This window comes from Oncorhynchus mykiss, chromosome 9, assembly GCF_057628025.1.
Source record: "Oncorhynchus mykiss isolate SJ-2025 chromosome 9, ASM5762802v1, whole genome shotgun sequence".
NCBI lineage: Eukaryota > Metazoa > Chordata > Actinopteri > Salmoniformes > Salmonidae > Oncorhynchus > Oncorhynchus mykiss.
The window spans coordinates 29,924,905-29,949,971 of NC_143030.1; the positions used below are offsets into that span (position 1 = coordinate 29,924,905).

The 25,067-nt window shown below is 44.8% G+C and overlaps 1 protein-coding gene across 13 annotated transcripts in view; it reads right to left on the reverse strand.

The window, feature by feature from the left end:
* nrxn2b (neurexin 2b) overlaps positions 1 to 25,067 on the reverse strand; it is a 1,005,166-nt gene that overhangs the window by 910,577 nt on the left and 69,522 nt on the right. The window contains exon 1 of one of the 13 annotated variants that reach the window (XM_090183929.1): positions 397 to 751. The exons of the other annotated variants lie outside the window; for them this stretch is intronic. The gene's annotated coding sequence lies outside the window, so the exon portion shown is untranslated. Of the gene's footprint in view, positions 1 to 396; positions 752 to 25,067 lie in introns of those variants that run through there. 13 annotated transcript variants of the gene reach the window in all.

Here is a 25,067-nt window from a genome sequence, read left to right on the forward strand (position 1 = left end):
ATCGTCCATTTGAGCATCTGCTTTGTAGAGGAAATACACAAATCAATTTTCCTCAGAGACATCGACTACTCAAATGAATGTCCTATACATGCAATTCCCTACTGGGGATTTCTCCGTTGGAAGTCTAGACTAGTGAAAAATGTGAATATGTCTGGTATGAAGTTCAACATTCATGTGCATGATTTACTAATAGCCTAGCGGGTGTATGTCAACAGCCGCTCAAAACGCCTCGCTCCATCCTTAACTGCCAAATACAATTGCTCCTAAACACAGTGCATAAAGAGCCATGGAATAGAACGCTTACTCTAAATCCATAACTTGACTTTCAAAATCAGTGAGCAATGAGGCAATCAATAAATCGCCATTGTATGAATGCACGTGCTGTAGAAAACCAACCGTGTTTATGTAGGCTTCATGGTCTCCACCTAACTGCGCACATACACACACTAAGTTGGCTCTTCAGCAGGGTGCTTCGGCATGGAGTCAATGGCTGCCAGGATAGCCACTCTTGACCCTTGGCCCTGGCCTAATCCGTTCCCATTATTTCTCAAGAGATATTTAATTTCCATCGCAGACAGTTCACAATTAAACCCCTCCTTGTCCCTGATCACACTCACTCAGGCCATGCTTGACTGCCTGACTTCAGAATGACAACTAATGATGACACTATCCCTGAGCTAGAGAGAGAGAGAGAGAGAGAGAGAGAGAGAGAGAGAGACAGAGAGAGAGACAGAGAGAGACAGAGAGAGACAGAGATACTGTAGAATGACAGTGACAGAGAGAGCAAAACAGAGACCGAGAGAGAGAGAGCATATGAAAGAGAGAGAGGGAGAAAAGGGCGATAAAAGTAATGTTCACACGCACCAGCGTGTCATGCCTTGAGGAGAGAGAAGAAGAGGGAAAGAGAGAGAGAGAGAGAGAGAGAGAGAGAAAGAGCAAGGGAAAGAGCGAGAGAGATAGCTGATTTATTTTAGTTACTTACGGATGGGAGCCAATGCTAGCTGCGTGTTTGCATAAGATTGTCTGCTCTCACACACTTCCCCATAAATTAAGCCCTGTATAATAACATTCATAGATCAAAGCATTATTGATATATGGACAGTTCCAGTGCAGATTATGGAGCTGTGACTTCTAATAAGAACCGATGCCAAGGGAGAGAGACACGGCAGTGGGCCTCCTTGGAAGGAGGAAGATGCATCTCTGAAAATGCACATCTATATTTAAGATATTCAAATGGGCCAAATCTGACCTTAACAAAATCACTTCACTAGGACACACTGTATACTTTAAACAGCTGACATTACAAACCATTGTGATTCGTTTGCTGCAATAGCAACCACAATGAAAACAATTGTGTGTTTATATAATTGACAGTGGGGATTATTTATTTCAATGAAGTGTTATGTATACTGTGTTTCCCCGATGGGTAACTAGAATTGGAATATTCCCTCCTCTTTGCATTTATTCATTAAGTTTGTTTTTTTTACTGTCTGGGAATCTCTGCATGGTGTAATGTAAAGAGGGAACATCTCCAGATTGTGCTGTATTGTTTTGGTAGGGGCTTTCTGTTTTGTATGGATAAAAGTGTACTCTCTCTTATGCCTTGTGTTGGGTGGTTATTTGGAGCTCTGCACAGACTGCCTGGTGATAGTCTCAAATCCCAAGGACACTGAGAGATAACAAGCCTCAGGAGAAACACGAAAGCCCAAAGGGTGGGTGTGTGTGTGTGTGTGTGTGTGTGTGTGTGTGTGTGTGTGTGTGTGTGTGTGTGTGTGTGTGTGTGTGTGTGTGTGTGAGATATACAGAGAGTGGAATTATTTTTGGGGGAGACATCCTTATACCGCAGTGGGTCTGTTTTTCAATCTACGAGACTAAATGAGGCCTGATGTTTTGCGTTTTCTCCAAAACACTTTTCTGACTGCCAGCAGGACATCCATTTGGCTTTTCCTATACCTCGAGAACCGTGGGTTGATACTTTCTCACACGCCATGCTTTTCTGGCTCTCCGAGCCAAACCGTCTAGCCTGAAGCAAGCTGAAACAGAACAAGAGGCTACGGCAATCCACGCACGTCCCTGTACCCCTGACCCCTTTTCCTCAGCCGAACGATGCCTTGGCAACTCGTGAAGCGAACTCTGACCCCATTACTTTCACAATCATTGCATCGAAAGCCTCGACAGAGCTAGGGTTGCTTTCTGCCTTTTCTTATTCGCCCGGTTCAGGGTTTGGAAGCAGACAGTAGTGTTTCATGGGGTTCCAGCAGTGTTAAACTCCTCCAGGCTCTTTCCAAAACCCTTCAGAATCTTTTTTTATCCCAATGATATCAAAGCTGTCTCTCGCTGAAGAGGGTCAGGGTGTTGGCAGAATAGTGTTCTGTGCTCGTTGTTGTTGTTTCACTTATGGCAGTGGTTATGGTTGTTGTTTGTAAGGATACTATACCGCATGTTCCATCTCACTTGAGACACACATACACAAGAAAACAAAAACGTATACAAAGCGAAGCTGGTTCAGAAGGGAAACCCGAGTGTGGTCGCATCAGCGATAATGCACCAATTAGATTCAAATCAAATCAAAGTTTATTTGTCACGTGCGCCGAATACAACAGTGAAATGCTTACTTACAGGCTCTAACCAATAGTGAAAAGTAGAAAAAAAGTGTGTGTGTGTGTGTGTGTGTGTGGGTAAGTAAAGAAATAAAAAAACTGTAAAAAGACATTTGAAAATAACAGTAGCAATGCTATATACAGACACCTGTTAGTCAGGCTTATTGAGGTAGTATGTACATGTAGATATGGTTAAAGTGACTATGCATATGTGATGAAAAGAGAGTAGCAGTAGCATAAAAAAAGAGGGGTTGGCGGGTGGTGGGACACAATGCAGATAGCCCTGTTAGCCGATGTGCGGGAGCACTGGTTGGTCGGGCCAATTGAGGTAGTATGTACATGAATGTACAGTTAAAGTGACTATGCATATAAGATAAACAGAGAGTAGCAGCAGCGTAAAAGAGGGGTTGGGGGACACACACAATGCAAATAGTCCGGGTAACCACCTGTCTTATGGCTTGGGGGTAACAACTGTTGAGAAGCCTTTTTGTCCTAGACTTGGCACTCCGGTACCGATTGTCATGCGGTAGTAGAGAGAACAGTCTATGACTGGGGTGGCTGGGGTCTTCCTCAGGGCCTTCCTCTGACACCGCCTGGTGTAGAGGTCCTGGATGGCAGGCAGCTTTGCCCCAGTGATGTACTGGGTCGTACGCATTACCCTCTGAAGTGCCTTGCGATCGGATGCCGAGCAATTGCCGTACCAGGCAGTGATGCAAAACATGCTCTCGATGTTGCAGCTGTAGAACCTTTTGAGGATCTCAGGACCTATGCCAAATCTTTTTAGTTTCCTGAGGGGCAATAGACTTTGTTGTGCCCTCTTCACGACTGTCTTGGTGGGTTTGGACCATTCTAGTTTGTTGTTGATGTGGACACCAAGGAAATTGAAGCTCTCAACCTGCTCCACTACAACCCCGTCGATGAGAATGGGGACGTGCTCGGTGCTCATTTTCCTGTAGTCCACAATCATCTCCTTAGTCTTGGTTACGTTGAGGGATAGTTTGTTATTCTGGCACCACCCGGCCAGGTCTCTGACCTCCTCCCTAAAGGCCGTCTCGTCGTTGAGCAGACCTACCACTGTTGTGTCGCAAACTTAATGATGGTGTTGGAGTCGTGCCTGGCCATGCAATCGTGGGTGAACAGGGAGTACAGGAGGGGACTGAGCACGCACCCCTGGGGATCTCCAGTGTTGAGGATCAGCGTGGCAGATGTGTTGCTACCTACCCTCACCACCTGGGGGCGGCCCGTCAGGAAGTCCAGGGTCCAGTTGCAGAGGGAGGTGTTTAGTCCCAGGTTCCTTAGCTTAGTGATGAGCTTTGGGGGTACTATGGTGTTGAGCGCTGAGCTGTAGTCAATGAATAGCATTCTCACATAGGTGTTCCTTTTGTCCAGGTGGGAAACGGCAGTGTGGAGTGCAATAGAGATTGCATCATCTGTGGATCTGTTTGGGCGGAATGCAAATTGGAGTGGGTCTACTTCCATGCGGTCTATTTAAGTTCACCAGTTCTGCACATGGCTTCCTCGATGCCGGATGTTAAGCTCACGTATGCGCTGGTGACAGACTCTTTCGCTATCTCTCTGACACACACACTGAGGCATTTGGCATCCTAGTGAGGCTGGGGCTATAAATCTCCGCTCCTGAGAGGAGTGGCGGTGTCTCTTCCATCAGGCAGTCTGGTGCTGCTGCTAATTAACCACAAATCCATGCAGACCCACTCTTCATATTCAGAGAGAGTGTGAGAGCGAGTAGAATAGTAGTGGGGGGAGAAAAAAGGGGTAGATATCGCAACAGAGAGGGAGGAAGCAAGAGGAGGGAGAGCAGAATAGAGGGGGAAGAAAGAGACAGACAGTCAGACCGAAATAGTGGGATTTCAAAACAGTAAGAGGGAGAGGAGTGAAAGAAACTGTGGATGCCAAAATCAAACAGACGGTCTCCATTTCAGGGCCAAGATCGAAAAGCAAACAGTATATGGCACAGTGCCTCAGTCAGTACCATTAGGCAGTGCTACTCAAGGCATGAGTTAGTATAGAGCAGGGGTGTAAACGTTTAAACATTACGTTTAAAATGAAATTAGGAACCTTAAAAACAATGTGTTTTTTCCCCCCACCAAATTTTAATCACAGTGCAGTTATCACAAAACACATTATGTTCCGTGTCATAGCCTAATTAGATGATAGGCTATGAAGGCCTGGGGAAAGTTGTGTAATTTAAAAAAAGGTAGAAAGTAAACAGCATAGTGGGTCAATTTCCTCAACAACTAAGAATGTTTAAGCGCGAGGTTCAACTTCTCCGCAGTTTTGGAGCCCTGGCGACCACCATGTGAACGGCGTGAAGCGAACCCTGTGCAAATACTGTGTGTGATTGTGCGAGAGCGAAGTGTTGTATGTAGCTCATCCCCCATATCCTACTTCTCCATTGATGATTGGCTCTGCTTTACTGAAGTTGCAAGACATTAAAAGCCAATAAAATAGACCTAGTGCATGGTTCTGACTAAGCAACTCGTCAGTCTCCTTCGCTCCAAAAATACTGTGTCTCAGGAGTTGATTCCTAGCGGGTTCAAATGTTGACAAATTGGAGTCGAAACCGGGGCTCGATGTGCAAGAAGTCAAGGAATCAATTATTTTGGAGTTGAGTCTTTCCCACTACGTTGTCTCTGTCGTTAACGGTTGGATGGATTTACTTTTGATACAGAAATATACTTAACGGTTAGTTATCCTGTATGGGAAGTCTCTTATTTTTTTGTGTGTCTGTGAGAGTGAACAAGAGACCAAAGAAAGAGCAATGTCTTGATAATATCCCCTTTAAGCTCATCAATACCCAGCACATACTAGCTGAATGCTTTGTTACATACCCATTAATTCCCTGCAAGTCCCAATTACCCCGGTGCTCCCTAGTCAACTAGGGATCATCACAGCCCCCCCCCCCCCCCCTACATCCTCCCTCTCCGCCACCACAGACAAGCCCAGCCACATCACTTAGTTCTGCTGACAAGTCACTCCAGGGTTGAGCGCACTCATAGCTTGGAGTTTCTGTGCACAATCGATGGAGAGATCTCACGCCCGGCTATGGAAGCTAGGGAATTATTCCCAGAGAGCTTCTGTTGTATGGTAGAGGAGACCATGAGAAGGCTATTTTAAGCAGCGATCAACACTCTACTGAAATGCCAAGCCTCCCTCCAAGGAAGCACACACACAAATGCAAACACACACACACACACACTTAAAGTGGAACTGGCAACACTTTAGCTACATAACATCTAAAGAATCTGTTCATATACACTTGCAGGAAGAATATGACACGTTTAAAAACATTTTCTGACAAGCATGAACTTAGATATGGTCATTTTCACATTTTAAATACATCCTTAGAATTTTGGGGAATTGCATATAGTGAGGCATTTGGGAGAATTCTAGAGCGATATAGAAAGGGAAAGCGACCGTGCATTTGGACTGTTAATAAACCTTGCAGTAAATAAAACCTAATAAAAACACCTGCCTCGTCCAGGACTGGAGTCTATGCAGACCGTGCGCCATAGCCATTCAGAGCTACAGTAGGCCTTTAAAAACAAGCCATTTGCCACACGGGCCTGCCATCAGTCATTGTGAACTGGACTGTGTGTTTACAGGCAGTAGCAACAGCGCGACTTTAGATCATTAGAACACATTTGCCAAAGGCCCATAAAATACACCTGAATGGATTTTCTACAAATATATAAATACCACAGGAGTCCTCTTACATTTGGGAACTTTACAGTCCAATTGATCAAAACAACCATGAAAAGGGCAGGCTCCCTCTCCCTTAGTTATGCACATCAACAACAACGAGATCAACAACTAATGCTAGACAGAGCAAGAATAATAATTTTTCAGCTAGTTGGCAGTCCAAATTGCACTGATAAATGATGGGGAATAATGAAGTTGGCTAGCTTGCTACTTCCAGACAGAAATGAGAACCCCTCACTCGGACGATTTGATTCGCCCTAGCAGAGCTGATTAGGCTGTTTACATGTTATCTAGAGCGTTCGTGACTAACTATTCCTTTTTTTTTGCCTATGTTCACTGACACCGGTCGTATTCAGCAGCTGTTTTTTTTTTTTTTTTTACATTATATAATTGTTTTATTAAATATTAAAACATACAATCTAACTGCAGTGAAGCCGCTCATCATTTCCATTACAGACTCCCAACATTTATTTATTTTTATTTTTATTATTTTTATTTCACCTTTATTTAACCAGGTAAGCTAGTTGAGAACAAGTTCTCATTTACAACTGCGACCTGGCCAAGATAAAGCATAGCAGTGTGAACAGACAACACAGAGTTACACATGGAGTAAACAATTAACAAGTCAATAACATAGTAGAAAAAAAAGAGAGTCTATATACATTGTGTGCAAAAGGCATGAGGAGGTAGGCGATTAATTACAATTTAGCAGATTAACACTGGAGTGATAAATGATCAGATGGTCATGTGCAGGTAGAGATACTGGTGTGCAAAAGAGCAGAAAAGTAAGTAAATATAAACAGTATGGGGATGAGGTAGGTAAATTGGGTGGGCTATTTACCGATAGACTATGTACAGCTGTAGCGATCGGTTAGCTGCTCAGATAGCAGATGTTTAAAGTTGGTGAGGGAGATAAGTCTCCAACTTCAGCGATTTTTAGCAATTCGTTCCAGTCACAGGCAGCAGAGAACTGGAACGAAAGGCGGCCAAATGAGGTGTTGGCTTTAGGGATGATCAGCGAGATACACCTGCTGGAGCGAGTGCTACGGGTGGGTGTTGCCATCGTGACCAGTGAACTGAGATAAGGCGGAGCTTTACCTAGCATGGACTTGTAGATGACCTGGAGCCAGTGGGTCTGGCGACGAATATGTAGCGAGGGCCGACTAGAGCATACAGGTCGCAGTGGTGGGTGGTATAAGGTGCTTTCGTAACAAAACGGATGGCACTGTGATAAACTGCATCCAGTTTGCTGAGTAGAGTATTGGAAGCTATTTTGTAGATGACATCGCCGAAGTCGAGGATGGGTAGGATAGTCAGTTTTACTAGGGTAAGTTTGGCGGCGTGAGTGAAGGAGGCTTTGTTGCGGAATAGAAAGCTGACTCTAGATTTGATTTTAGATTGGAGATGTTTGATATGAGTCTGGAAGGAGAGTTTACAGTCTAGCCAGACACCTAGGTACTTATAGATGTCCACATATTCTAGGTCGGAACCATCCAAGGGTGGTGATGCTAGTCGGGCGTGCGGGTGCACCCAACATTTAGCAGACTCACATCCAGAGCAACCCACAGGATCAACCAGGGTCAAGAGCCCCACCTTGACCCTTGACAGATCTCCCACCAGGGGAAAATCGGGGACCCGAACCAGCGACCTATCAGCCACTGGCCCAAGCTCCCAACCACCAACCATCTAAGATACCCCACAGTTCCCTGAGATGAACAAAATACAAAAAAAAAGAGAAATGCAATGGAAAACAGAAAACAACAATGCAAAAACAAAAAGGACATCAAGGATAACAAAAATCAAGGCCGACTGCATGCGTTAGAGTGCATGTCTGGCGCTACTTGTGTGTGTGTGTGTGTGTGTGTGTGTGTGTGTGTGTGTGTGTGCGCATATGGACACACACACGTAAATGTGTGCATTTGAATGGGTGTGTGTGTGTGTGTGTGTGTGTGTGTGTGTGTGTGTGTGTGTGTGTGTGTGTGTGTGTGTGTGTGTGTGTGTGTGTGTGTATGCAAGCACTTGCGCAGCCTCAGGCAAACAGGTATTGGATGTAACAGCGTTGCCCCTCAGTGTCATTCAAACTTACTTTTTTGTACTTTCTTTTATCTTTGGCTGTCATTCTATCCCCCATCCAGCAACTCCACTCTCACTTGTCTCCAGTTGCACATCCCAACCCTCAGTTTCACAGGAGGTTGGTGGCACCTTAATTGGGGAGGACTGGCTCGTGGTAATGGCTGGAGCGGAATGGTATCAAATACATCAAACACGTGGTTTCCAGGCCATTCCCTCCTTTCCAGCCATTATTAATGAGCCATCCTCCCTTCAGCAGCCTCCACTGCTCAGTTTCCCTCAGCCCATCCCACCTATATCCGAAGAGAGTGGCAGATGTCTTGTCTACACGCCATACAGTGCATTCTGAAAATATTCAGACCTCTTGACTTTTTCTAAATTATGTTACACTACAGCCTTATTCTAAAATTGATTAAAATGATTTCCCCCTCAATCTACACACAATACTCCATAATGACAGTTTGCAAGCAAATACATGAAAAATACAAAACTGAAATATCACATTTACATAAGTATTCAGACCCTTTACTCTGTACTTTGTTGAAGAACCTATGGCAGCGATTAGAGCCTTGAGTCTTCTTGGGGATGATGCTACAAGCTTGGCACACCTGTATTTGGGGAGTTTTTCCCATTCCTCTCTGCAGATCCTCTCAAGCTCTGTCAGGTTGGATGGGGAGTGTTGCTGCACAGTTTTTTTCAGGTCTCGAATGGAGGTAGTAAACAACATACCAGACCAGCTGTGATTTACATCCTGATAGCAATAGTTTTTGGGGCTACCAAGAAATGTATTGGTGAATTATATTTAATCATGCATTGAACTGCAGCCATCTATTCTGCCAACAATGCCTTACTGTACGCCATGGAACGTTGAGTTAAATAGAACCTATTTTTAAACCTCTTATAAAGTTGGTTTTGTAGCATAAACTGGGAGTTTGATATTTTTGACTGATATTATGATTGTTTGTTTCATATCTGCAAAGTAGTTCAAACGCTGTCAGTTCCACTTTAAGTGTGGACACACACACACACACACACACACACACACACGATCACACAGACAGACAGTCACGATCACACAAACAATCACAAACGCCCTCCACCAAGGGAAAAGCTGCAATGGCGAGCTGAGACAGAGGCAAAGACCACCCACCTAGACAGAGAACCTCATCAAGACATCAGCGTTGCACAGATCAAGACAACAAAATGGCTGACAGTGTGAAAGGAGAATTAGTGTGTGTATGACGGAGAAAAGCTCACAAAAGGTTTTGGTAGACAGAGAGAGAGAGCGAGGAATGAGTGTGTGTGTGTGTGTGTGTGTGTGTGTGTGTGTATGTGTGTGGGGGGGAGCTATAGAGCGAAGAGACCAGCTCCATCACGTCAATGACACTTAGTGTCTGGAGCTGTATTGCCATTGCAGACTCCCTACCTACACTTTATAGCCCCCACCTTGCGCGTATATACACACACACACACACACACACACACACACACACACACACACACACACACACACACACACACACACACACACACACACACACACACACACACACACACACACCTTTTGGGGCCATTATCGAGCACACACCCCTTATGGGGCCATCATCCGTCAGTTTACGTGCCAATCATGACCAGGCCAGAGTGAGAGAAGAAGGGATCTGTACTATTATTGCTGAACTGTCTCCCCATTCATGGACTAACTACCTCTCTCCTCCCGCACACCTCCTTCTCCCTCGCTCTGTGACGCCAACCTCCGCCTCCTCTCACTGATCACCCTCTCTCTCGCCCTCTCTTTTTCACATCCTTCTGTCTCTGCAGTCTATTCCCCAGCCTAGAGAGATCAACTCTCAGCACTACAAAGGGAGCGTGAGGGAGTCGCAGGGATTGCTGGTTTAAATCATGACAAAATGAGTTTTAAGTGCTGCAGACTTAACGCCCGGAGTGAAGGCATCAAGGCACTAGTGGTTGAAGATTACAATTGTTTTCTAAATGAGATCTGTCGTAGAATATGAACCTACGCAGCTGAAAGGATCCGGGTGTGTGACTATGTCGGTGTCCCTCTGCATGTCCTTCTGTGCATGGGTGTGTACATAACCACATGCGTGTGTGTTCAGTGATGTGACTGTGTGTGTAGTATGCAGTGGTGTGCATATGTGCGTGTTGGTTAGTCAGTGCCAGAAGATGTTTTTGGTAGCGGAGCACAAGGCCTCTTGGCCATGCCCGGAGACACTCGCTCTCTCGTTCCAATTAAACCGCTTAGCAGCCTAGAGCTGCTCAACCCTTATCTGGGAGGAGAGAGAGAGGGAAAGAGAGAGAGAGAGAGAGAAGCTGAGAGAGAGACGGGAAAGAGAGAGAGAGAAGCTGAGAGAGAGAGAGAGGGGGAAAGAGAGAGGGAAAGAGAAGCTGAGAGAGAGGGAAAGAGAGAGAGAGAGAGAGAGAGAGAGAGAGGGAGAGAGAGAGAGAGAAAGAGAGAGGGGGAAAGAGAGAGAGAGAAAAAGAGAGAGAGAAAAAGAGAGAGAGAGTTGGGAAAGAGAGAGTTGGGAAGAGAGAAAGAGAGAGAGAGTTGGGAAAGAGAGAGTTGGGAAAGAGAGAGAAGCTGAGAGAGCGAGGGAAAGAGTTGGGAAAGAGAGAGAAGCTGAGAGCGAGTGAGTGAGAGAGCAGAGATTCACACACTGCATCATGGCATTCTTGACAAGCTACTATATTATAAGCAGTGTAGACAACAGCTCTTCCCCCCCACCTCTCCCCCCCCCCCTCCATGCATGTCCATTTTTAGACCAGCAGCCAGATAGTGGGATAAGTGGAGAAAGTGAGGGAGAGAAGAGAAAACAAAAACATGGTTAAGAGAACTGATGCAAAGTGTCCTATCTTAGGGCCAAAACACTGCTCTACAAAGAGTGGGCTAGCAACACATTCAGGTGCAGCCATCCAGTCACTCTGCCCTCCGTAAAATAAGAAATCCTGGCTCAAATGTAGTGTATATTGGCATGTTTTGGAGAGCAAAGAGACGTGAGCTATAAAAAAAAATATTGGGATGGAAAACTGAAACTACTGCATGTTGCAGTAATGTCTTGTTGCTATTTAAGTGCGATTTCGTCCGTTTTGATTAAGGTTTCTTTACTGGAAGAAAAATGCTATGCATAACGTCTGTGCATAACGCAGGAAAATTGATTCCTCCTCTGGATACTACCCACCACGGATACACCACTTCCATGATGTTGATATCAAGCACTCAACATGTTGGATATGGAAGCCAATTGCTCATCTCCTTGAGAGCTTTCAGGCATAAGACGTGACGACGCCCGACCCCCCCCCCATCGCAAAGCGGCCCCCATTAAGACAACATACTAGGGCATCAATTCCATGTCCCGTTAGACGTTAATTGTGGTGATGGCAGAAGCATTAGACGGCGTCGCTCTTCTCCGGAGTGCCGCGTGAGAAGTGAGAAGTGGCCCAGCCAGACAGGCTCTGGGGGAGGAGAGGAGAAGAGGACTCCCTTTCAAAGAAACACAAGCACCGCCATTACTTTTTCATGAGCCAGGCGACAATTAGAATGGAGGGATGGCGAGATGACAAACAGAGAAGCCAGCACACAGAGAGAGAGAAACGCATGCACACACACACACACAGGTGTCCACCCACACATGGCGGAAAATATGCAGCCCAACGAGATCGGATACAGATTCTTTGCTTAAAATAATCATGACCAAATGTTAAGAAAATGTTGAGCAATGTAATAAAGTAATGACTTTTCAAATAAAGTTACACGTTATGTCGGCTGGCAATTTGTTAGCTATGCTATCCTTAAGAACCGAGTAGCATAGCTATCTAACGTTAGTCGGCTATTAATACATCAGACATGCCAGGCAGTATATTAACCATCTGCTATCTAACTAACTACCCAACGTTTATGGACTTGATGATTCACATCATTCTTCGCTAAGTGGTATATTCGTTGTATGTTTCAATGGGCATTGTTAACTCTGACTATCTGCTCCGATTTCAGAGCACTCTCCTCTTAGTGTGCCAGAGTGCAGAATAACTGATTAATTTATGAACGCTCAACACCTGTTGAATATGGCCGGTGTCAGTAAAAGTTGGCAAAAAAAAGCGCAATTAAATTGTTGCCAGCAGCACAGTTACAGTCACCAATGCTCTGGATAACATGAAAACAGCCTAACCAGCTCTGGGGGGGGGGGGAAACGGTCAGAGAGAAGTGTTCCCTCATTTGTGACTGGAAGTAGATAGCCAACATTAGCTTGGGTGCTTGACTGCCGTTGCTCGGATCAACCCTACCTACTCCTCGGCCAGAGCAAAACGCTCTGATTCTACAATCTGACAACGCTCTGGATTTACGAACTCCCAGAGTGCACTCTGGCACTCCAGATTGAATTTACAAACACACCCGAAATCAAAAAATGTCTAACTAGTAATTTGTTATGCTAACCTGCTAGCAAGAGGTTGCATAGGAACAGCATAAACTTCCGGTAGACAGGCGAAGCGCTAGTAGGCACAACTGAAACAATACCGTTCGTTTACAGTATACTAAAATGAACTAATAGTATATAGTATGTAGTATATAGCACTTTTATTTTTTCAAAGAGTCTAGCTCCAGTTGCTGGCAGAATGCTATGTACGTGTGTGTGTGTGAGTCAATTTCATTTTGAAGGATGTTTAGGATTTTATGCGTTGAGGTCTAAATATCGTTCCCAAACTTGTCAAATAATATCCCATTGTAAATTGTGGAGCTTTTAATGTGGTCATTTCTAAATCTAATTCCATATTCATAACTGATTATGAAATGCAAATGTGAAGAAAAGAAACTGTCATTTAAATCTTAAGGTTCATTACCAATTCGAGTTAGCAGCACTACACTGCCTTGAGAGTAGTCTAAGTGCGAATGAGGACAAATACACCCCTGAAATGCCCACACACACACAACAATCACCCGGCAAAGAGAGAGGGACAGAGAGAGCGAGAGAACAAGAGCGATAAAGAAAGAGGACGAGAGAGCACAAATCAATTCAGATGAAATTGGCTGCCATAAATGACACTCGATTACCATCTTAAATATACTGTCAAAAAGCAATTTGCGTCACACATGCCAGAGGCTTGAAATGTGCCTCTTATTGAGAGGCCCGGGCTATCATTTAGGATCTTGTTTCCCCTTCCTACCTACAATTTACCCACAAACGTCCTTCCTAACTCTGCACCTGTTTATCGGTGGCCATTTTAGCTCTGTGTGATTGTGTGTGTGTGTGGGGGGGGGGGGGGGGGGGGGAAGAAAAATGTGGTATTTCGAGTAATATAAATGCAGGGATGACTTAAATTGGGTTAAGGATAGTTTTGCATGAAGGATTCCTCCATTTTACATAGTTCTTTCCACTCCTCCCCAATGCAATCTCACAGTAGGTTGTGTCAAAACAATGAGGTAAAAGCCGCCTTACAGCTTTCAGAAAATAAATTCAATTGATGAAGGAGCTTTTTTTGTTTTAGACAGTGGTGTAAAGTACTAAAGTATCTTTTTGGGGTATCTGTACTTTACTATTCATATTTTTTACAACTTACTCTGCATATACATTTTCCCTGACACCCAAAAGTACTCGTTACATTTTGAATGCCTTAGCAGGACAGGGAAAATGGTCCAATTCACACGATTATCAAGAAGAGAACATCCCTGGTCATCCCTACTGCCTCTGATCTGGCGGACTCACTAAACAGAGAACATCCCTGGTCATCCCTACTGCCTCTGATCTGGCGGACTCACTAAACAGAGAACATCCCTGGTCATCCCTACTGCCTCTGATCTGGCGGACTCACTAAACAGAGAACATCCCTGGTCATCCCTACTGCCTCTGATCTGGCGGACTCACTAAACAGAGAACATCCCTGGTCATCCATACTGCCTCTGATCTGGAGGACTCACTAAACAGAGAACATCCCTGGTCATCCATACTGCCTCTGATCTGGAGGACTCACTAAACAGAGAACATCCCTGGTCATCCCTACTGCCTCTGATCTGGCGGACTCACTAAACAGAGAACATCCCTGGTCATCCCTACTGCCTCTGATCTGGCGGACTCACTAAACAGAGAACATCCCTGGTCATCCCTACTGCCTCTGATCTGGAGGACTCACTAAACAGAGAACATCCCTGGTCATCCATACTGCCTCTGATCTGGAGGACTCACTAAACAGAGAACATCCCTGGTCATCCCTACTGCCTCTGATCTGGCAGACTCACTAAACACATGCTTCATTTGTAAATGGTTCAAGGAGAGGGGGTACAAAAATGATCAGATTACTACTGCCATTAAGAAAATTCAAAAACATGACCTTTTTCAAGGTCAGTCCCGCAAAAATAAGCATTCTTGCGTTCTAACTACCCGCTATTCAAAGTGCTATGAACAAATTAAGGGAATCGGTCACAAACATTGGCACATTCTAAAATCCGATGACGGTCCGAAAACACATTACCGATACTTTCCCCTGGTCGTATTCTCACGGGGCAGAAAGCTCAGAGACCAATTGGTACACTCTGATTTACCACCCCAAGATATTTGTCTATTTGCACCCCTACTGGATGGAAATTACAAGTGTAATGGCTCAATGCAATGGCACTTATAAATGTAGATCCTTCATCCTAACACCCTCAAAACAGGGAAATCGATCCCAATCAAAAGGTGTTATCACGTGCTCCACTAAGGCAGTTATTTATCTTATAACTTGTCCTTGTGGTAAAAATGATGTGGCTAAAACAAAGCGCGAATTAAAATAACGTATCTCAGAGCATCGTAGGTGTAAAAACTCGACTTACCCAGTTGCGGCCCGCTTTTTGGAAGCAAACCACTCGATTTCATCTCTGCGTCATATTGACATCGAACATGTCACCTTCCCTAGGAGAGGGGGTGACCTCGATAATTTATTGTTAAAAAGAGGAGGCTACCTGGATCTTTAAATTAAAGACCCTTGCTCCCTTCGTTCTCAACGTAGATTTTGATCTGAAGCCAGCCATGCGATTGTGACTTTGCCATTGTGATTGTTTGTAGGCTCATGTAGTCTAAATTGAATCTAATTGAACAATTCAGTTGATTGGTAAACAATTCAGTCTTTCATTGTTTAGTTATTGTTCCTCGGGCACCATAAAAAAACACCATTAGCAATAACAAACCACCTTCCACTGACACCCAAAATTTGGCCAGGCTCTTTTGCTTCCATTGGTTTTTAATCCTCGTTACTTAGGACTAAGAAGGTGCTATTCACGTCAACTTTTCCCACACTACCTCGCCACTGCCCCCCGGTTTACCAAACAAAGTCATTTCTGTCCTTGTTCCTTATTTTGTGAGACATTTTGAGGTGCCAAACATCATATGGGTGCAGGGCTGAATGACAGTTTTTTTTTGCCTAAATGATTCTTTTTTTTTTACCAAATATTGCAAAATAGATCAAAACACTTGGGTGAACTGTTGGAATCATAGAGTTTGAATTATTTATATTAGGAACAAAGTGGAAAGCAGCATGGTTTGTGTTTAGAGCAATCTGTTGACTGCAGAGGAGGCTGGTGGGAGGAGCTATAGGAGGATGGGCTCATTATAATGACTGGAATGGTATCAAACACATGATAACCCCACGTGTGACTCTGTCCCATTTATTCCATTCATTACAATGTGTCCACCGTCCTCCTATAGCTCCTCCCACCAGCCTCCTCTGGTTGACTGCATTTGACCTAACAGAACCGCATGCTTATAGTACAACGGGGAGGAGGAGCTGCGCTGCTTGAGTGACAGGGGACGGGGCTTGGTGTGTGTAGGAAGCAGACGCAAGAAGAGAGCGGGAGAGAGACGAAAAATGGAGTAAACCCTAAAAACAGACGTTGCACGCGGCCGAGTGGCATTTAAAAATAGTGCATGCGATAAGGATCACATAAGGATGTCAATGTTGCCATTTCAAGCTAAATTTGATTAATTGTGCAGCCCTACACAGTGCGTCCCAAACGGCAGCCTCTTCCCTATTTAGTGAATCACTTTTGACCAAATGTAGTGCACTATAGATGGAATAGGGTGCCATTTGGGATGCATTTTACTGTATGACGAACACCGGCACATAGGAGAGAGACCATGAGAATTTGAGGCACAGAAGCAATAAACACACCTTATATTGTTCTTGCTGTTATAGGTTTGCAATTTCCAATGATGTTCGGGAACCAATATGATGTCTGATTACTGGCAGTACTGCAGAGATATCAATAGATTTTGGGGAGGGTTGTGTGTTTTTTGGGGGTGGGGTGGGGTGGGGGGGGGGGGAGTTTACATTAGCTCTTCTGGTTTACATGCACTCGTATTTTCCCTATAAACAATGGCTCGGCTTACTTTGATATTACCCTTTAATAGAACGTTTAGAAACGTTAATGAAGATTTGGTATGGTGTGGCTATTATGAAGCTTCAGCTACTGCAGGCCTATGATATGAAGGCTGTGCTCCCCGACACTCCAACTGACTCCGACAGGCCTACCAGAGTAACTCCTATAATCTAACAATATAATGCTCATCTTTATACAAAAAGATGGCATTTTCGATCTCTGGGGTTATTAAGCCTGTATTTATTAAAATATGAATATCATACAGTGGACACCTAAAAGTCCATTTATGCTTGATCCAAAACATTTGGTCGGCGGCTTCATATGGAGGGTAGTGACGCAATTGTGGATTCCTCCGGAGGCATGCAGAGACCAAATCAAGCTCTGCACCGCTTTGCCATGCGCCTGACAATTTTTTTTTGTAACAATGCGGAGAACGCCGTATATCTAAGCATTGACATGCTAGGTGAGGGCAGGAGGTCCTGTACAAACACAAACTCACTTCCTTCACAACAGCTCTGTGCTGTTCCCGCAAAGCGCAAGGACTATGAAGGCTCTGCTTTCTGTAGAGGCCATGTCGCTGTAAATGCTGCTGCACGGCCGACGCAGACATCGGATTGACCACGCATCGCCTTTTTGCCTATAGGCCTTTGCATGCAATGCCCTGACACGTTTAGTGAGCAAATCTCTTGACAGCTGAACTGTGAGTTGGACAATTATTGTTTGAGGAAATTAGCCTGTTATAAGCAGTTTTTGTTAGTACACGTAAACGTGGCTCATTTGACCAACAACCCCTTGTTTATTGATGGAGCTGGCTGCGTTAGGTTGGATCTGAATGCATTTGGATGAGTATTAAAATCGTCGGCCATGTTGTCCGGCGCCAAAATTACCTAAAGATGAAATGGCATTGTTGTTCTTTTAATGAAGATTTTTTTGAATATTCACACACAAATCTGTCGCCAATTAGATTGAAACCTACCTATTGGCAATGTGCTAGTCCAGTGTCACTTTGATTATGCCTGCACATCATGGTTCACCAGCAGCCCCAAACATCTAAAGAATAAGCTACCGGCCAAACAAGCTTGTAAGATCATCGTCTACTAGCTGATTATTATCTCTATGTAGTTTAAAAAAATGTAAAACAGCATGCATGATCGGAAGGATAGCTAAATATTTACCAGGAAAGATTCTTAAGCAAATAACACAAGCCTTAATTGAGAGTTCGGTGAACTACTGTTCTGTGGTCTGGGGAAATGCATCAGCAAGTGAAATTAGGAGGCTGCAGATTGCACAGAACAAAGCAGCTCTGGACTGGGCACTGTCGCCGGAAGCTCTGGACTGGGCACTGTCGCCGGAAGCTCTGGACTGGGCACTGTCGCTGGAAGCTCTGGACTGGGGCTCGTCGCAGGCAGCCTGGTGCGTGGGGCCGGCACTGGTGGTACCAGGCTGGTGACACACATCTCAGGGCAAGCGCGAGGAGCAGGCACAGGACATACTGGACTGGGGAGGTGCACTGGAGGACTGATGCGTGGGACCGATACAGGTGGCACCGGACTAGTGACACGCACTTCAGGGTGAGTGAGGGGAGGAGGCACAGGATGTACTGGACCTGGGAGACGCACTCCAAGGAGAGTGCGAGGAGCAGGAACAGGACGTACCGGGCTGTGGATATGTACTGGAGACCTGGTGCGTATCGTCGGCATCAATGGTACCGGAACTTTAACACATTTTTTTTTTTGTGTGTGGTTTCTGTGGCCTTCCTCCATGACTTCGTCGCTGTCCCTCCTTTGTCGCTTCCGCCTGCTTCCATGGCAGTCTCTTCTCTCCTGCCATTATGTCGTCCCAAGTCCAGGAAGTTCTCTACCTAATCTCATCCAAAGACCAGGATGCCATTACTTCCCGGGCACACTGCTTGGTCCTTTGTAGATGGGATATTCTGTCACGCTGGCTGTTCGTAATAATGAATGTCGGACCAAGGCGCAGCATACTTTGAGTTCCACATACTTTTAATGAATAAAGTGAAACTTAAGTAAATACCAAACAACTAAAGACTAAATGAACCGTGACGACAATGCAGTGTGATCACGCAACTAAACAAACTACAGTATATCCCATAACCCACAACCCACAGGTGGAAAAAATGCAACTTAAGTATGATCCCCATTTAGAGACAACGATTACCAGCTGCCTCTAATTGGGAATCGTAGAACAAACACCAACATAGAAATAATAAACTAGACTAAACACCCCTAGTCACGCCCTGACCTGCTCTACCATAGAAAATGCAGGCTTTCTATGGACAGGACGTGACAGCAGCAAGGATTGTTTTTAAGGTGGAGATGTGGTTCTTTGTTGTAGTCATGCGCAATGCTCTTGGATGGTCATCAAATCAACAAGATAATTGAACATGCTTATTTATTTCATAATATACGCCATTTAAAACGGCCAAACTCTATTCAGTTGGTAAGAGACAGACATTCAGTAAATACTAGGAATAGATTGTCCATGTGTTATCCAGACAGAAAAGAGAAATAGTCAAAATAACATTTTGATTTAGAGCAATAAAGAAATGGAACAATTTAACTGAGCAAACCAGAAACATCTCAATATATACATTTAAACAATACTTTAAAACCATTTCAATATAACACCTAGAAATGTTGTGTTGGACTATGGTAGATGAGGAATCAATATATTTATCAGGTCAATATGTTAGTGTATTATGTTTGTTTGTAACAGTGTGTTTATATGGGAAAATGTGTTCGTATTATAAACTGTATTTGAATATTTAAGGACTCTTGGAAGATTAGTCCAAATGGGGACTAAAAGTGATCCCCCCCCCCAAAAAAAGCCAGCTCTGATTGTAGTGTAGTGAAGCGGCTAGGGAGAGTGAGCTCGTCTGTGGTGGTCGGCGAACCCCCAACCTTCTGGCCCGTAGCCCTGCGTGGTGTCGACTGTGCCACAAAATCATGCTGAAGTGGTAAAGTCAATATCCACGTTTATAAAAACAGTCGCTACTGTTATTATTTGTGGTCGTAAACATGATTTTCTTTCTTAATGCTATGAGGGAGAGGGTGTTCCGTTTATTTTACAGTACTTCCATTATTACCTATTTAAGCCTTTCTCAAAATACAGCACTGCCCCTTTAAGACAAAATTAAAAAAAGCTCTTTACCGGACTTGCTTTTCAAAGATGTCTAGAAATGTACAGGTTTTGTGCTCTTCTAGGAAGCAATCACTCCCCCATTGCTGACTACAAATGATCTATAACTGGGCTAAGAACTCACTAACTGGCAAAGGATATGAACAAAATGTGCACACGTGGCTACGTGCAGCTCTTGCTTTGATCTCAAATCAATCTAATCTACTCACGACCACAGCTGTGAACACAGTCCTATTCAAAGTAAATGACACAAATCCATATAAGGCAATGGTCTATTTACATATAGGCCTACTGCAGCTCTGATTGGTTATGCTTCACCGGTCTAGGTAGAGTGTAAGTCCTTTGTGTCAATGCAGTATAATCACACTCCAATGCATTCGGCCTAAAACAAAATCTTGTGCATAGTTCGTTTTGGTATGTTGCATTGAAAGTGGCTAACATTGTGTTGATATGATCACAATTGCCACAGTGAAGGAAAATGCTGATAATGGTAACTAACAGGGAAAACTCTAGAAAGTTGTGTGAAGTTCAATCTCGTGCTTCTCTCCATGGGCTGATATTTATTCGGTCTGTGCGGCTGCCCTCACACCTGCACAGCTTAGTGGGATACATTGCCCCAGTATATTTCAATCTGTCCCTGATTTAACAATAAAATCTAATAAAATCTCTCTCATATATATATATATATATATATATATATATATATATATATATATATATATATATATATATATATATATATATTTCTAGAAATTATTATTATTTTTCATAATCACCCTCTCCCCCATCCCGCTCTCTAATCCCCCACTCCAGTTTCATGTTGTACTCCATCTTTTAGAGCACTACTAAGAATACACTGACAGAGACAAGAACTGACACCTCTCCCAAAAAACTGGAGTAGTTGTGTCGTTTACTGCATTCCTTTCATTTCAAATCACCATCCAGCTAAAACGCATGTGCATACTACAATTGAAAACCTTGCCGTTTTGTCCTTGGGAACAAAAAAATAGCAACAGTCAGCTCGAATAGCTGATTCACGAAGGCACCATAGCATGCCAAACACACAAGACAAAACACACACTGAAATGGATGGAATACACCATTAAAAAGTGTATTTTCAGGGCTGAGTCTGAAATGGCACCCGAGTCGCTGTATAGCGCACTCCTTTTGACCAAAACCTTTGGTCAAAGTTAGACTCACATACAGTGCCTTCAGAAAGTATTCATACCCTTGACTTGATCCACATTCTGTTGTGTTACAGCCTGAATAGATTTATTTTCTTACACATCTACGCGCGCACACACACAATGACAGTAAAACCATGTTTAAAGAAATCTTTTAACAAACGTATTTCAAATTAAATACAGAAATATCGTATTTACATAAGTATTTAAACCCGAGTCAATACTTTGTAGAAGCACCTTTGGTGGGGATTACAGCTTTGAGTCATTTTGGTGTGTCTGTATCAGCTTTGCATACTTGGATTTGGTGATTATCAAAAATTGCATAACTTGTCAAGCTCTGCCAAGTTAGGGGAGGAGTGGCGGTGAACAGCAATTTTCAAGTCTTTCCACAGATTTACTTGCGATTCATGTCCAGGCTTTGACTATTACAGGTCTACAAAGGGAAGCACAGTGACACAAGCCTACCAGATGAGCTAAAATCACTTCTATGCTCACATCGAGGCAAGCAACACTGAGGCATGCATGAGAGCATCAGCTGTTCCAAACGACTGTGTGATCACGCTCTCCGTAGCCGACGTGAGTAAGATCTTAAAAGAGGTCAACATACTCAAGGCAGCGGGGCCAGACGGATTACCAGGACGTGTGCTCCGGGCATGTGCTAACCAACTGACAGGTGTCTTCACTGACATTTTCAACATGTCCCTGATTGAGTCTAATACCAACATGTTTCAAGCAGATCACCATAGTCCCTGTGCCCAAGAACACAAAGGCAACCTGCCTAAATGACTACCGACCCGTAGCACTCACGTCCGTAGCCATGAAGTGCTTTGAAAGGTTGGTAATGGCTCACATCAACACCATTATCCCAGAAACACTAGACCCACTCCAATTTGCATACCGCCCAAACAGATCCACAGATGATGCAATCTCTATTGCACTCCACACTGCCCTTTCCCACCTGGACAAAAGGAACACTTATGTGAGAATGCTATTCATTGATTACAGCTTAGTGTTAAACACCATACAGCTTAGTGTTAAACATCAAAGCGCATCACTAAGCTAAGGATACTGGGACTAAACACCTCCCTCTGCAACTGGATCCTGGACGTCCTAACGGACCGCCCCCCAGGTGGTGAGGGTAGGTAGCAACACATCTTCCACGCTGATCCTCAACACTGGAGCTCCCCAGGGGTGCGTGCTCAGTCCCCTCCTGTACTCCCTGTTCACCCACGACTGCATGGCCAGGCACGACTCCAACACCATCATTAAGTTTGCAGACGGCAACAGCTGTAGGCCTGATCACCGACAAGACAGCCTATAGGGAGGAGGTCAGAGACATGGCCTGGTGGTGCCAGAATAACAACCTATCCTTCAACGTAACCAAGACTAAGGAGATGATTGTGGACTACAGGAAAAGGAGGACCGAGCACGCCCCCAATATCATTGACAGGGCTGTAGTGGAGCAGGTTGAAAGCTTCAAGTTCCTTGGTGTCCACATCAACAACAAACTAGAATGGTCCAAACCCACCAAGACAGTCGTGAAGAGGGCACGACAAAGTCTATTCCCCCTAAGGAAACTAAACAGATTTGGCATGGGTCCTGAGATCCTCAAAAGGTTCTACAGCTGCAACATCGAGAGCATCCTGACTGGTTGCATCACTGCCTGGTACGGCAATTGCTCAGCCTCCGACTGCAAGACACTACAGAGGGTAGTGCGTACGGCCCAGTACATCACTGGGGAAAAGCTGCCTGCCATTCAGGACCTCTACATCAGGCGGTGTCAGAGGAAGGCCCTAAAAATTGTCAAAGATCCCAGCCACCCCAGTCATAGACTGTTCGCTCTACTACCACATGGCAAGCGGTACCGGAGTGCCAAGTCTAGGACAAAAAGGCTGATGGCCCACAATGGTTTTTGATGTCTCTGCCTTCGTCGTCACATGCACAGTGTGTGCTCAGAACAAGACTCCACGGCAAGCTCCTCTGGCCTCCTTCAGTCACTACCGGTCCCTCATTGTCCCTGGTCTCATATATCTCTGGACTTTGTCACTGGGCTCCCTCCGTCTGATGGCAATACTGTCATTATGACGGTAGTCGACCGGTTCTCCAAGGCTGCCGATTTCATCTCTCTCCCCAAACTACCTTCTGCCAAGGAGAGAGTCCAGCTCATGGTGCATCATGTCTTCCGGATCCATGGACTCCCGGTAGACATGGTCTCCGATCGGGGTTCTCGTCTCAGTTCTGGAAGGCATTCTGCACCCTTACTGGGTCGTCGGCCAGCCTGTCATCTGGATTCCATCCCCAAACTAACGGTCAGTCGGAGCAAGCCAACCACGACGTGGAGACCACCTTAAGTTGCCTAGGCTCAACCAACCCCACTACCTGGAGCCATTAACTGGTCTGGGTGGAGTATGCCCAGAACACCCTTCCCTGTTCTGCCACGGGACTCTCCCCTTTCGAGTGCTCCATGTGGTATCAGCCTCCACTCTTCCCGGAACAAGAGGAGGTCAGCATATCCTCGGCCCAGATGTTTGTCCACCGCTGTCGACGTACCTGGAGAAGAGCCAGGGCGGCTACTCTCAAGACCAACTCCAGGTATTGTTGACCGGACCGTCGCCGGACCCCAGCTCCCCGCTACCGCATTGGGCAGAGTGTATGGCTTTCCACTCGGGATCTGCACCTTCGGGTAGAGTCCCGCAAGCTGTCTCCCCGGTTCATTGGGGTCCTGAGTTCCACTGCTGTCCATCTTCTGTTATCCTGTACCTGATCTGTTTCACCTGTTCCTGTGATTGTCTCCACCCCCTCCAGGTGTCGCTCATTTTCTCCAGTATATTTATCCCTGTGTTTCCTGTCTCTCTGTGCCAGTTCGTCTTGTCTGTTTAGTCAAGTCAACCAGCGTGTTTTTCCTGTACTCCTTTTGCTATTCTCCTTTTTCCAGTCCTCCCGGTTTTGACCCCCTTGCCTGTTTCTGGACTCTGTACCCGCCTGCCTTACCATTCTGCCTGCCTTGACCATGAGCCTGTCTGCCACTCTGTACCTTCTGGACTCTGGCCATGGACAGGCAAAAAGGTCAACACCAGATCATTCTCTTGACTACCCCTTTGGATTATTGAACATTGTAAGACTCCAACCATCTGCCTCCTGTGTCTGCATCTGGGTCTCGCCTTGTGCCTTGATAACTGTAGGGAATAGGGTGGGTATGTGGATATTCTGGACAGGATGAGTTATGACAGATTATGACGTTGAGTAAGAACATTAGAATTAACACTAAAGGGAGGACGTTTGAAAAAAAATCTCATTGGTTGTTTTTATTTTCTTCAATCATTTTTCTTTTTTTTTCTGTTCCACTGTTCAGATCAGCATAATTAAGTTCTGAACCGGTTCAAACCAGAAAATAAAGTATGGATTTATATTGTTTTTCTGTTCCTTTTTTAACTTGTAAAATCGCCATAGTTTTAAAATTTGGCTCATTAAATTAGTCCACCAATCAGTGCAAAAAGAAAATCTTTCTATGGACCTGGCAAGTTAGTTGTTTAAATGCTTAATGGACACACAAGTGTGGGGAGCGAGCTGCGGCTGAAATTTTGCACAGTAGGGTGAGAGCGAAAGAGAGGGGTGGACTCAGAGGCTTGGCTTGAAACGCTAGGCATCAATGATATGGCGTGCATTATAATGTGTTTAGGATATTGGTAGAAGGCATATCTTTCCTTCACTGAATCAGAGAATTATATACTAGCTAGACACCTACGGAAGAGAGACTAATACGGAGGAACTTTTTCATCTGAGAGTTGGCTCAACACCCAGGCTTGCTCAACACCCTAGACCAGAGCTAGCTAACAAGCTTGTGTGTGCAGCGGCCGGGCAACCAGAATTCAAAAACACATCTGGGTCGCTCCATTGGATTTCAATCACTTTCGGACCTCACGCCTTTTGATTTGAACAACACCTGCCATACATGTTTGCCCACAGTAGAAGTGG